General features: G+C 47.3%; 1 long non-coding RNA gene across 1 annotated transcript; it reads right to left on the minus strand.

The window, feature by feature from the left end:
• Window positions 1–11,293: 11,293 nt before the first annotated feature.
• Window positions 11,294–11,707, minus strand: LOC122907666. The gene is made up of 2 exons (XR_006384740.1): window positions 11,655–11,707; window positions 11,294–11,428 (listed from the first exon to the last, which is right to left on the minus strand). It is a non-coding gene; the product is annotated as an uncharacterized LOC122907666 (long non-coding RNA).
• Between the last annotated feature and the right edge of the window lie 959 nt (window positions 11,708–12,666).

Genomic DNA, 12,666 nt, shown 5'->3' on the forward strand with positions numbered 1-12,666 from the left:
TTAATTTTAAAGATTGTTTTCCTTTTCTTTATATTGTCTATTTTCTCAGAGTCCCTGTTTTCTATTTCTTTTCATTTGTTTTGTCTTTTCCTCCTTTATACTTGAGGTGTCTGGTAGTTGCCAGTATCGACAGTTCCATGCTTATATTTAAGACTCAAGTGGGGGTGCCTGGGTGGCTCAGTTGGTTAAGAGTCTGCCTTCGGCTCAGGTCATGATCCCAGTGTCCTGGAATTGAGCCCCACATCAGGCTCTCTGCTCAGCAGGGAGTTTGCTTCTCCCTCTGGCTCTCCTGCTCACGCTCACTCTTCCTCTCAAATAAATAAATAAAATCTTAAAAAAAAAAAAAATCAAGTGTTAACGGGATCACTGGAGACTATGAGTAGGGAGAGGCCTTTCACTGAAGGTGCCTCCTTAGCCAGATGGGGAAGGAGCTGATTTTTCTTGCCAGGCTTCAGGCATTCACATAGAAAGGGCATTTCTCTGGGGTTTTTTGGTTTCACAGACAAAAACCCCTAACATACTACCTGAGATGTACCGACCTGGCTATGGGCTTTGGGGGAGCTGACAAGAATGGGAACCACCGGATTCTCACCAATAACCCCCTTTGCGAGCACTTCAGCTGCTACTGTCCTGCTTGATCGGTTGTCACTCCTCTGCCTTCCCCAAACACCTTGAACTCTCTTATCTGTCTTCTCTCCTGTTCTCTTTGCCCTAAGTTTTGTTTGTTTGTTCATTTTCTTGTTAACGGTTGAGTTGTGTCTCTGTAAGAAGATATGAAAATCTCTTGTAACCAATCTGCCCTATTTGGCAGGAAGCAGATCTATTTTCTTCAAACAGCACAGCCTCAACAAAACATGCCTGTAGCCAAGAATCAGGACATAGGTTACCAGTTTAAACCGAGCCACTGCCACTGTGGGCTCTGATAAGTGGTCAGAGCTAGCGGCCAACCAGAAAGAGAGCATGCCTGGAGAAAGGAGGCAGATCCCAGGGATTTGGGGGAACCCTGAGGGAGACCAATACCACCGTAAAGGATCAACTATTGAACATTAAATTCAAATAAGTTTATATGGCGACTGTAATCTTGTCAGGATTATCTGATATCTAGGAGTGACCTAACTGTCTAGGTGAGTGTTTGTTTGTTTATCTGAGAGAGAGAAGGAAAGCAGAGAGAGAGAGAGAGAGAGCACAGGAGAGGTGGGGACAGGCAGAAGGAGAGGAAGAAGCAGGTTCCCCACTGAGCAGGGAGCCTGATGAGGGACTCAATCTCAGGACCCCAGGATCATGACCTGAGCTGAAGTAAGATGTTTAACGGACTGAGCCACCCAGGCACCACTAAATATCCTTTATTTTATCATTAAGAATATTTCTTGAGGCACCTGGCTGGCTCAGTTGAAGGAGCAGGTGACTCTTGATCTCAGGGTCATTAGTTCAAGTTTCATGTTGGGTAAAGAAATTACTAAAGTAAATAAAACTTAAAAAAAAAAGGCTATTTCTTGATTGAGAAATTATCTGTAAATATAGTCATATAATTTCCCTTATATTAAGTACTCCTAGGTGGGAAAACCCAAAAATAGGATAGCATTCACAAGACATACGTCTAGATGTTAGCTGGATTCACCCAGTCTCCAGAAAAGGCATAAAAATAATTTTCAGTAAAATGAATGATGTGGAGACCCACACATGGGACACTAAGTGCTCAAAATCATTCAAATGTAACCTTTTATGTTTCTTCCATTTTCTGTACAATTGTTCCCCCCAAAAGTAACCATTTCTAAAAGAAAATTTTAATAAGAGCAACAAAGCGATATATATAAATTGCCAACTAAAATGTGCGAATATTTTCTATAATTACTTTGCCCAACACTGTCCCCTCTTGGGTGCCAGTCCGCCATTTTGTGGAGGCCCCCTGGAAACCCATGGTCCAGTGACACGAAGGTCTCACATACAGGGTTCTGAATGGGCCTGAAGGAACAGATGGAGGAAAGTGGTGAACCAGGGCATATTTGGGGAGACTCCCCCAGGAAGAAGGGGTAGAATCAGGAACAGGGCTCGGATCTAAGAGATGGAACCACCTAGAGGGAGGCAGAGAAGTAGTCCATGTGGTCATTTGCAGTGGAATCAGGAAACCTCCCACTACTCGGGAACAGGGGTCATCCTGGACCATGGAAAAGTCCTGTGCAACCAAGGTACGTACCCACACCAGGGACTCTGAGGGTGTGAGAGAGACCTAAGCCATTTCTACTTTTTGATAGGCCTACTACATTCAAAAATAAAGAAGGGCTGGGGCGCCTCGCTGGTTTAGCTGGGAGGAGCATGTGACTCTTGATCTCAGGGTCATGAGTTTGGGCCGCATGTTGGGTGTAGAGATGACTTAAGTAAATAAATATTTTTTAAAAAATTTTTAATAGAGAAGTGCCAAAATAAAGAACATTGGACAGACATACTTTAGGCTGCAAATGCAGGCAGTCAGCTGACTTATTGGGGCGGCTGGGTGACTCAGTGGGTTAAAGCCTCTGCCTTTGGCTCGGGTCATGATCCCAGAGTCCTGGGATCGAGCCCCGCACCGGGCTCTTGGCTCAGCAGGTAGCCTGTTTCCCCCTCTCTCTGCCTGCCTCTCTGCCTACTTATGATCTCACTCTCTGTCAAATAAATAAATAAAATCTTAAAAAAAAAAAAAAAACAACCTGACTTATCGATAAAGAAATGAATTTGTTTTCCTGGCATCGGAATAAATCTAGAGATAAGCAGATGTTGGTACTGGTCCAGCCGCTCAGCAGGGCCACCAAAAGCCCAGGTGGTTTCTATCTTTCTCCTCCATCATCTTTGACAAGCTAGATTTGGGACACATGTACTGCCTTCTGCCTCCAAGACAGACACCATGGCTCTAAGCACTGGGGCCACCTTCAAGTCAGGAAATTAGGGGGAATGGGGGTAGCACTAGCAGCTTTAACTCCTTTACCAAGGAAGCCGTTTTCCTAGAAGCTTCCAGAATTCTTCAGCTTCTACTTCATTAGCCAAAGCCGTGTCGCTTGACAATCTTTGCTGCAAGAAAGGGAACTTGCAGGTTGGGAACTGACATATAACTTGATAAAAACTGCAGCATGTTTTTGATGTCCCCATTTACCAAATTATAGTAATGCTATAGATTGATACAAATACACTTAAAAGGGCTGTAATTGTACTGCTTGGAATGTAATTTGAAACTTGTGCTTTAGAACGTTAATTTGAAGTACTCTGCTGCCAGTGCAGTCCAGTAATGAGAGACAAATTTAGGGATACCAGGGTGGCTCAGTGGGTTAAGGGTCTGCCTTCAGCTCAGGTCATGATCCCAGGGTCCTGGGATCGAGTCCCACATCAGGCTCCTGGATACACCAGTGGGGAGCCTGCCTCTCCCTGTGCTTGTGCTCTGTCTCTCTCCCTGACAAATAAATAAATAAAATCTTGAAAACAAAACAAATTTAAAGACGTCTCGCTATACCATCAGGGAGTCTTCGTGACTCTGTTTACAATCTCAATTCCATAAAACTGACGAAAGCTAAAACTGAGGTCTCTTCTGTTTGGAAGTGTATCTGTGTATTGTCTATTTTTCCCCCACTAAAATGTGAGCTCCACATGAGTAGGGACTGTCACTTTTGTCACTGTGAATAAACGAACAATGGGTTCTCTGCCGTCCAACCCTGGACCTCAAGTGAAAAAGAGCCCGCCTTCCTAGGATGATTCGAAAGTGAATCCTTTAGTATTTGAGAAATTCAGTGTTCACATTATCAGAAATTACTGGTGGGATTGGGGGGGGTGCGTCATAAGGAACACCCCTTTTCTCCATCTGAGTTCTGAACTACTGACACACAGAGGAGTAAAGCAGGTGTGGATCTCAGCATCCCCTTCACTGCGGCTGAAGTCCAGGATCCAGGGTACGGATTCGGGTGAACGAGACCACGGCCAATTTCCTAAGGCCCTACCCAGAACGAGACCCATCTTGGTGGTCATAAAAAGTGCTGAACGCCCTGGGCCTTGCTTCGAGGGGCGCAGGAAGGGGCAGAGCTAGGCTTGAGCTGTCCTCTCCAGCTTGCCAACCAGGCACACTCTGCTCACCTGCTCCTCCCAAGAGAGGCTTTCAAGTGAGAGAGAGAGGCCTAGAGAGCACGGCAGGAGGAACCCAGTCTTTCCCTGACCCTCCCCCCAGCCAAGTTATGGAGATTGTTGTGTCCCTTTCTTATTCCACGTTGGTTCCTTTCTCCATACTAAAGGGGATCATGTCAGCAACAGTCCAGGACCTGCCTGGCATTCAGTGCTAGTGGCTACTTAGTGTGAATTAGCCTCCCTTCCTCCTCCTCCTTCCCTCCCCCCACCCCCATAAATGATCTCGCAACCAAGGGAGGGAAAAAGGAGTCCTCCCTTCCTCCGGGAACGTATTTAGACTTCATGTCTCCTTGAGATTGCTCAATTTCCCTTCCTGTGTCTGCAGTTTCCCCAAGCATGTGACTTGCTTTTGACAACCTTGCCCCGTGGCAGTGGGGCCCCGTGTTCCACAAAGTCAAATCGCACTTGTTGGCTAGACCCATCTGCCTCGTCTCTGCGGAGAGCTTTTCTCACCCTAGCCATCCTGTCCTCCTGGGGCCCCAGTTCCACTAGGTGACAGACATTTCTCTCTCTCTCTCTCTCCTTTTTCTTGCCACCCAGAACTTGAACCACTTTCTTATGTTTAGAGGACTCTCAATGTTAGGGTTTTATTAAGAGGAGGCGCCACCTCTCTCTGGAGAAACTGAACATGCTGGATTTAACCTTTCTCACACCCCCTTAGCAGCAAGGGGCCAAGCAGAGGGGCCTATGCCAGACTTTGGGGTAGCCGCTGTTGGCTGGATAAGCAGGGACCCAAGGGCTTGCCCATTCTTGGTGGTGAAGAGCAGAGCAGACCTGGATTCCTGGCTCAGCAAAGGCAGCAGAGCTCCCTGGGGCACACACAGGAAGGATCCCTTTGGGCCTGCATTCCTGGCAGCCTTGAACCTAGTTCTTGGGTCTCCTGATGGTTCTGTGAGGTGCCCATTAACTTTTGGAGACATATTCTCCTCATTGAATTGTTCAGTTTCCATGGCGTACGGCAAGGAACTGTGACAGTTACACGGTAACCAAGTCTCTGATCTGTCCTTCTAAGCCTGACTTTCTCATCAGTCCTTACTCTGAGTAAGAGAAAGAGGACACAGGGGCGCGTGACTCGCTCTGTCCGTGGAGCGTGAGACTCTTGATCTCAAGGTTGTGGGTTTGAGCCCCAAGCTGGGTGTAGAGAATGCTTAAACATCAAATCTTAAAAAGAGGGAGAGAGAGAGAATGAGAAAGGGGATGCAGAATGCATCTGGGAAAGATATTAATGTGCTCACATTGTCCTTGTGCAGCTCCCCACCGGCTTTGTGTCGGGGAGGGCAATGTTGTGGAAAGTGCACACAACTCAGAGCAGGAACCTTGTGGTTTAGACTGCATTGTGTCAAAGCCATCCCAGTGACCTGAGGTGAGTCACCTCACCTCTCTGTTTTCTTATTTTTATTTATTTATTTTATGTGCACGTGATGTGGTTTTGGAGTATAGGGGAGGTTTGGTAGAGTGAGGTCTTAACCCGATAGCGAAGAAAGAACTCTCGAGACAGCTTTGGTGCAAAATGGTGGTTTATGAAAGCACAGGGACAGGACCTGTGGGCAGAAAAAGCTGCCTCAGGGTTGTGAGGAGCAACTGATTTTGTCCTGTGGGGATGGGGAAGGAAAGGAAGAAAGGAGGTTTTCAAAAGAACTTTCATATGCTAAGGAAGAGGTCCTAGAAGAGATTGGAGGCCTTGCCATAGTCAAGTTTGGGTTGTTTTCCCCTCTAGCAAGGAATGACCATTAAGATAGCTGGGAGCTTCCTGGAAGAATGTCCCAGGTGTCCCTTCGGCATGTGTTTTATCCTTAGCTAGCCTTCTGCTTCCTCGTCACATGGGTGGGGGGCTTTCATTCCCTTGGCCTTTCCCTCTCAGGCTCAAGATGGTTCCAGCCATGGCAGTCGAGTAGGAAGAAGAAAGGCAGCAGCCCCAGGATGGGAAAACTCAGGCTTTCCAGCAGTCCTTCGTGGGCTGGAGCTTATCCAACATCGGCCAGAACTTTGCCCATAACCCCGAGCCGCAAGAGCGGGGAGAAGGCGTGTTTTCAGCAGGGGAGGGAACCAAGCAAAGACCAGGTTTGAATGGTATTGGGTCTAACCTAGAGTGTCTGCACGGGTTCCGAGTGGGAAACGCGCAGAGCTATGCGGGGGCAGAAGAGGACAAGCCAGACTCCTTCAGGGGTGGTGGGGCTGATGGGAAAAGGCTTTCCAGGACGAAGGCCCACCCTCAGTGGCGTTTTACCCAGAGCCAATCACAGGAAGCACAGAGCATGTGCTCCATGCTCGGGAAATCAGGCCCCACAGATCAGAAGGGGCGTAGTACTCTGGAGCTTGGTTTTCATCAGCTACTTGATGGGTCATCTGGGGTGCTTTGGACAGAGGTTTCAGGGTGTCCCCAGATCTACCCAATTGAAACCTCCAGGTGATGCCTGTAAGTTTGGGACCCTTGGCTCCAGTCTCCATGGGGTGGGGTGACAGGGCCCATGAGGTGTAGGTGCTGGCTGAGGCTGCCCCCAGGGCCCCCCCTGTGGCCACAGAAGCAGAATAGAAAGCCAGCAAGTAGGGAGCTGCTTGCTGAGGGGATGGTCCCCAGGGCACTGCTAACCAGGCGTGAGGAATGAAGGAGGACCAGTTCTGGAGAAAAAGCCACAGAGGTTTCTAGATTCTTTCTGGGTGTGACAGAGGCTACACCTTCTCAGACTTCTGGCCCTTCTTGAACCCAGCCCAGCAAGCCCTCTCCCCTAACCACTGTCCTTCCCAGGGAGCCAGAGGGAACTGGAGGAAAGATGAATTATCAGAGGAAGGTCACCCTCTGGGTTCTAGGCTCCCAGCCCTCTGCCAGAGGCTGCGCTAGCCTATTGCCATTGCCTATTGCCAAGGCTGCCAACTTCCAGTCTGGGGGCACCTGGGTGGCTCAGTGGGATAAAGCCTCTGCCTTCGGCTCAGGTCATGATCCCGGGGTCCTGGGATCCAGCCCAGCATTGGGCTCTCTGCTCAGCAGGAAGCCTGCTTCCCTTCCTTTCTCTCTCTGCCTGCCTCTCTGCCTACTTGTGATCTCTATCAAATAAATTAATTAATTAAAAAAAGAAAGAAAGAAACTTCCAGTCTGGAGTGAAGGGAGCTGGCGAAGGTGGATGATTCTGGAGGGGACTGTGACTGCCTTGGGGACCTACATGCTGGGGACCTGGGCCTGGGATAGGATGGCCGCAGGGGTGGGGGTGTAGGCAAGCAGGTTAGAGCCACATTTTGAAAAGCTCAAATTGGCCAATTTCATTGGCCAAAAGGAAGTTCATTCTTGCTAGAATAAACTAGTCTGAGGAAAGAGATCACAGTGGGATTTCAGGGGGTATAGCTCAGGGGTAGAGCATTTGACTGCACAGTGGGATTTCAAGGATCAAACAGGGAGTGTTTATAGACATCCCCCCAACTGCACCCCAGATTCTTACATCTGCTGGCTACCTGTTCTGCTCATACTCCTAACCCTACTTAGACTCTCCTTTACTACGTCCGTGATCCAGACAATGGGCAGGAGAGGTCCGAAGGGGAGTGCTTAGGGAAGAGGTTCTGGGATGAGTAAGCCAATCTTCTGATAAAGAGTGGAATGGGGAAGAGGGAGGGAGAGAGGGTGGTGGTGTTCCTGGGTACTGAACTGTGCTTCTAGAAATGGGCCCTGCTGTAAGTTAAATCCATGGTAAAAAGAATGAGGGCATAGAGGGGGTTTTCCCTAAAATCTTGGCACGTAGACCACTGCGGCTCTGCCTATTGGTCATACTAGTCCCAGGAGCCACTCGTTCATTCACTTATTCATAGATTGGGAAGATACAGCCATGGGGAAAACAATGACCTCTGACCTCGGGGGACTTCTGTCCTCATTGGGGAGTCAGACAAGGAACAATCAGACCAGTCAGGGCTAGAGAGGAATGAGAAAGAGGAAGAGGAAGTATACTATTTCATTTTGCGGGGTGGGGGGAGGGCTTAATAATAAGGTGACGGGTAGGCAGAGACCTGACAGAAGTGACAGAAGGGGAAGTCATGTTAGACATCTGGGGGAATCATGTTCCGGGTGGAGAGACCAGCACCTGCAAAGGTCCTGAGGCAGGACTGCAGGAAGAACCTCAAGGCTGCCAATGACGCTGGAAGAGGGTGAGCAAAGCAGGGAGTTCTTTGTAAAAAAAGAGATTGAGGAGTTAGAGAGTACCAGCTTTGCAGTCATGCACACCTGGGACCAACAACTTGTCTGTATTTTATTTGAGCGAACTGCTTCATCTCCCTACCGCCCATTCTCCTTGTCTGTAAAATGGGAAGAACAGTTATTGCACTTATGGGGCTTTACGGGCTTTCTTAAATAAGTGGTGACTATCACTGGGGTTATTATAAATGCACGAATACCTGTTCAATATTTAGTATTACCCCTTTCCCGGAGACATTTTCCAACGACATATGCCTGATTGTGTTATTTTTTTTCCCATTTTTTTTTGTCTAAAAATATACATAACATAAAATTTACCACCTTAACTGTGTTTAAGTGTGCAGTCCGATGGTATTAAGTACATTCGCACACTATCCTGCTCCCATCTGCTCCTTTTATCCCCACAAGGTCTTGCATCTAGTAAAACTGAAACTCTGCACCCATTACCCCGTAGCTCCTGGATTCTACTTTCTGTCTCTATGAATTTGACTCTTCTAAGTATCTCCTATTAATGGAAACTTATGATATTTGTATTTTTTTATGACCCGTTTCTTTCGCCGAGCATGAGGTCCTCTGGGTTTGTTTTCGCTACGGCATGTGGCAGACTGAACACTATGCCGTTGGCATTGCAGGTATCCAGCCCATTGTGTTTATGCATTTAACTGAAGATGGGCACCGGGATTCCTTCTGCCTTTTTGGCTCTTGTGAACAGTGCTCCTCTGAACACAGGGGAACAAGTTTCTCTTCGAGTTTCTGCTTTCAGTTCTTTTGGGCACATACCCACAAGTGGAATTTCTGGATGAAATTCTGGGCAGTTCCAGTTTTAATTTTGTGGGGCTAGGGGGCGGACCTTCATACTCTGCCACCGAGGCTGCACCATTTTGCATTCCCACCAATGGTGCACGAAGATCTCAATTTCTCCACTTTCTTGCCCACACTTGTTATTTCCCTTCTTTTCTTCTTTTCCTTTTTTTTTTCCTTTTGCTCATTCTTCTTCTTCTTTTTCTTCTTCTTCTTTTTATTTATTTATTCTTATTATTTTTTTGGTAGTAGTTCTCCTGCAGAGTGTGAGGTATCATTTTTTTGGTTTCTTAAATATTTATCTTAAATTACATTTACATTTACATTACATTGACATTGACATTACATTTTGGGGCATTTTAAATTACATTGACAGCAACCTGTCTCCTGTGCTGTCTGGAATACGTGGGCAACAGATACCAAGAATCACGAATTATACTCGGTTTCCTCCATTGCTCAAGGTATGGGCTTGTCATCATTACTCCAGAGCTCCACAACAGACTCTAGAAACGAGGGCAGAGGAGCAAAGAGCTGGACGGGTGCAGGCAGGACCCTCGCCAGAGTCAGAATTAGGATCTAGTCATTTTCCGACGAAAGCAGGTTTGTCTTTGAATCAACACTTCCTTCCACTTTCTTTTCATTTGAGTCAACAGAAACCCTTAAGAGTTTTTTTTGGGGTTTTGTTGTTGTTGTTGTTGTTAAGATTTTATTTATTTATTTGACAGGCAGAGAAGTCAAGTAGGCAGAGAGGCAGGCAGAGAGAGAGGTGGGAGCAGGCCCCCTGCTGAACAGAGAGAGCCCAATACCGGGCTCGATCCCAGGACCCTGGGATCATGACCTGAGCTGAAGGCAGAGGCTTTAACCCACTGAGACACTCAGGTGCCCCCCCTTAAGAGTTTTAAACCCTTTCCAGGGAGTTCTGAGCTATGGTCAGAGGGAAGGAATAAGGGAACATAGGAAGCAGCCATCTAATCTAGCTTTCAGTTTGTGCGTGCGCGCGCGCGCGTGTGTGTGTGTGTGTGTAGATTATTTATTTATTTATTTGAGAGAGCAAGTGCACGAGAGCACAAACAGAAGCAGCAGCAGGTAGAGGGAGAAGCAGGTTCCCCGCTGAGCAGGGAGCCCCAGGCGGTGCTGGATTGTCCTGGGATCAGGACCTGAGCCAGAGGCCGATAGATGCTTAACTGATGGAGCCACCCAGGCACCCCTCAGTTTTTGGTTTTGAACGTGGGTCATTGGGAGGTCCCTCAGCGACTGGCCTGAGTCCTTGGAATGGTCTCTGGAATGTGGGCAGATGGTAGCAGTTTCTGCCTGGCCCACTCCCGACCCTGCCAACAGTACACACCATATCCAGTCTGGAGTGTTCTGCTCAGTCATGCTCCCTCACCGTCCCCCCTCTGGCCTTCTGAGGAGCCCCATGTTGCTACACCGTCCCCCCTGCTTGCTACACTGCCTATGCACCTTATCGCAGAAGCAGAGCACGACACAGCTTCTCCTGCACGGCATATGTGGGTCTCCCTGCTTTCTTGGCCCCCCACGCTCTAGGCTCTCCTCCTAATGCAGCCCATCCTTCCTGGCTGGGCTGTTGGTCTAGGAGAGGAAGAGGCGGGTACAGGCCTTTCCTGGAGGAGTTCGTCAGAGCAGAAGAAAAATAGCGAGTGCGGGATAAAAGAAAAGTTCAGTGCTCTATTAGATAAGAAACAAAGGGCAGAGACCACCAGTGGAACCCTGAGAGGGAGAGAAGGCCATTGACTATCTCCTCACCTCCCGCAGGCAAGACAAGGCAAGGAAAGGCAAGGCAAGGGGATGCTGGCCCCAGTCAGGAGGGGCCTCTCCGCAGTGATGGTGGAAGCGCGTGAGAGGGACCTCAGACCTGGTCTGGGTTAGTCAAGAGAAGGGCGTGGTGATACTCATCTGGGTTTGTTTTTTCTAAAAACGCTGAGTCCTCCCAAATAAGGTAGGACAACAAAGACACTCACCTAGTGATCCTTTGTTATGTGGCTGGTGCTTGGCTACATTCTTGACATATATTATCTCATTGAATGCTCACAACAATCTTAGGTGACTTTATCACTATCTTCATTTTATAGATAAAGAAATTGAAGAGTTTATCTCTGGGGAGGTTAAGGAACATTAAAAAGGTTCAAATGCCGGTCTGTCTTACCAAGAGAGCCAAACTTGGTAACCACCAGAATATTTATTCAGAATGTACTGTTTGGACAACTGGGATGGGTTTGACCTCGCTGTAAGCCTTTCTTTAATTCTCAGTTCCTTCAATTCAATCCACATGTAAACCAGTCATCCAGTTTCCGCCTAAAAAAACAATGTGTTATCATATTTAAATATTTATTAGAAGCCTCTATCTCTGTGATGGTCTATTTCCCAAATAATTTTTCTGATGAGACCAAGGGAGAGAGAGAAATATTGGTTAAACCCCATGGTGACCAGACTTTTCAGATTTTTAACTCTGTGAGGTAACAGATGTGTTGACTAACCTCATTGTGATAATCATGTCGCATATACATGTTCTGTAACTTACATGTCTCCAATGTTCGCAATGTCACATGTCAGTTCTACCTCAGTAAAGCTGGAGAAAAAACCAAAACCAGGAAAAGAATTTCACTGAGGTAAATATGATTCAAAAATAAATAGGTTGGGGTGCCTGGATGTGGCTCAGTGGGTTAAGCCTCTGCCTTGGCTAAGGTCATGATCTCAGGGTCCTGGGATCAAGCTCCACATCCTGCTTTCTGCTCGGCAGGAGTCCTGCTTCCCCTCCCCCCTCCCCCTGCCTGCCTCTCCACCTACCTGTGATCTCTCTCTGTGTTAAATGAATAAATAAAATCTTTTAAAAAAATAAATAAATAAGTCATTGGGTAGGATTCAGGAATCTACTGTTAGAGAGAGTTTTGACGACTCTCTATAGCAGAATACTCTATAAAAGTAAATTTTGAAATGTTCTTTTTTAAAAAAGATTTTATTTATTTACTTATTTGAGAGAGAGACAGAGCACGAGCTGGGGGAGGAGCAGAGGGAGAGGGAAAAGCAGACTCCCCACTGAGCAGGGAGCCTGACCCTACAGTGGCCAGAGCCAAAGGCAGACCCTCAATCAACTGAGCTACCCAGATGCTCTTGACATAGAATTTTCTGTAGCAAACTTACTGTTCACACTTAGTTTAAGTATAAAACTGCCCCTAGCCCTTGATGTCACTTATCAGACAAATTACTTTGTTCACCAGGCATTAACCGGTTGGGAAATGGTTTACATTTGACAAGGAAGCCTGAAGCAGACAATGCATCTCTACTCTGATCTTTCAGGAAAAATGCCTGCTTTTATGGGTGGCCTAAAAATCAGGGAAGTAACATGGAAAATAGGGACTACCATGAAGCTATGTACGGAGAGAAAAGAAAGGAAGAGAAGGGAAGGGAAGAGGGAAGGAAAGGGAAGAGCTAAAGGAAGGGAAGAGGAAAGGGAAGAGGGAGGGGAAGGGAACAGGGAAGGGAAGAGGGAAGGGAAGGGAAGGAAAGAGGGAAGGAAGGAACGGAGGGAGGGA

This window comes from Neovison vison, chromosome 5 (genome assembly GCF_020171115.1).
Source record: "Neovison vison isolate M4711 chromosome 5, ASM_NN_V1, whole genome shotgun sequence".
Lineage (NCBI taxonomy): Eukaryota > Metazoa > Chordata > Mammalia > Carnivora > Mustelidae > Neogale > Neogale vison.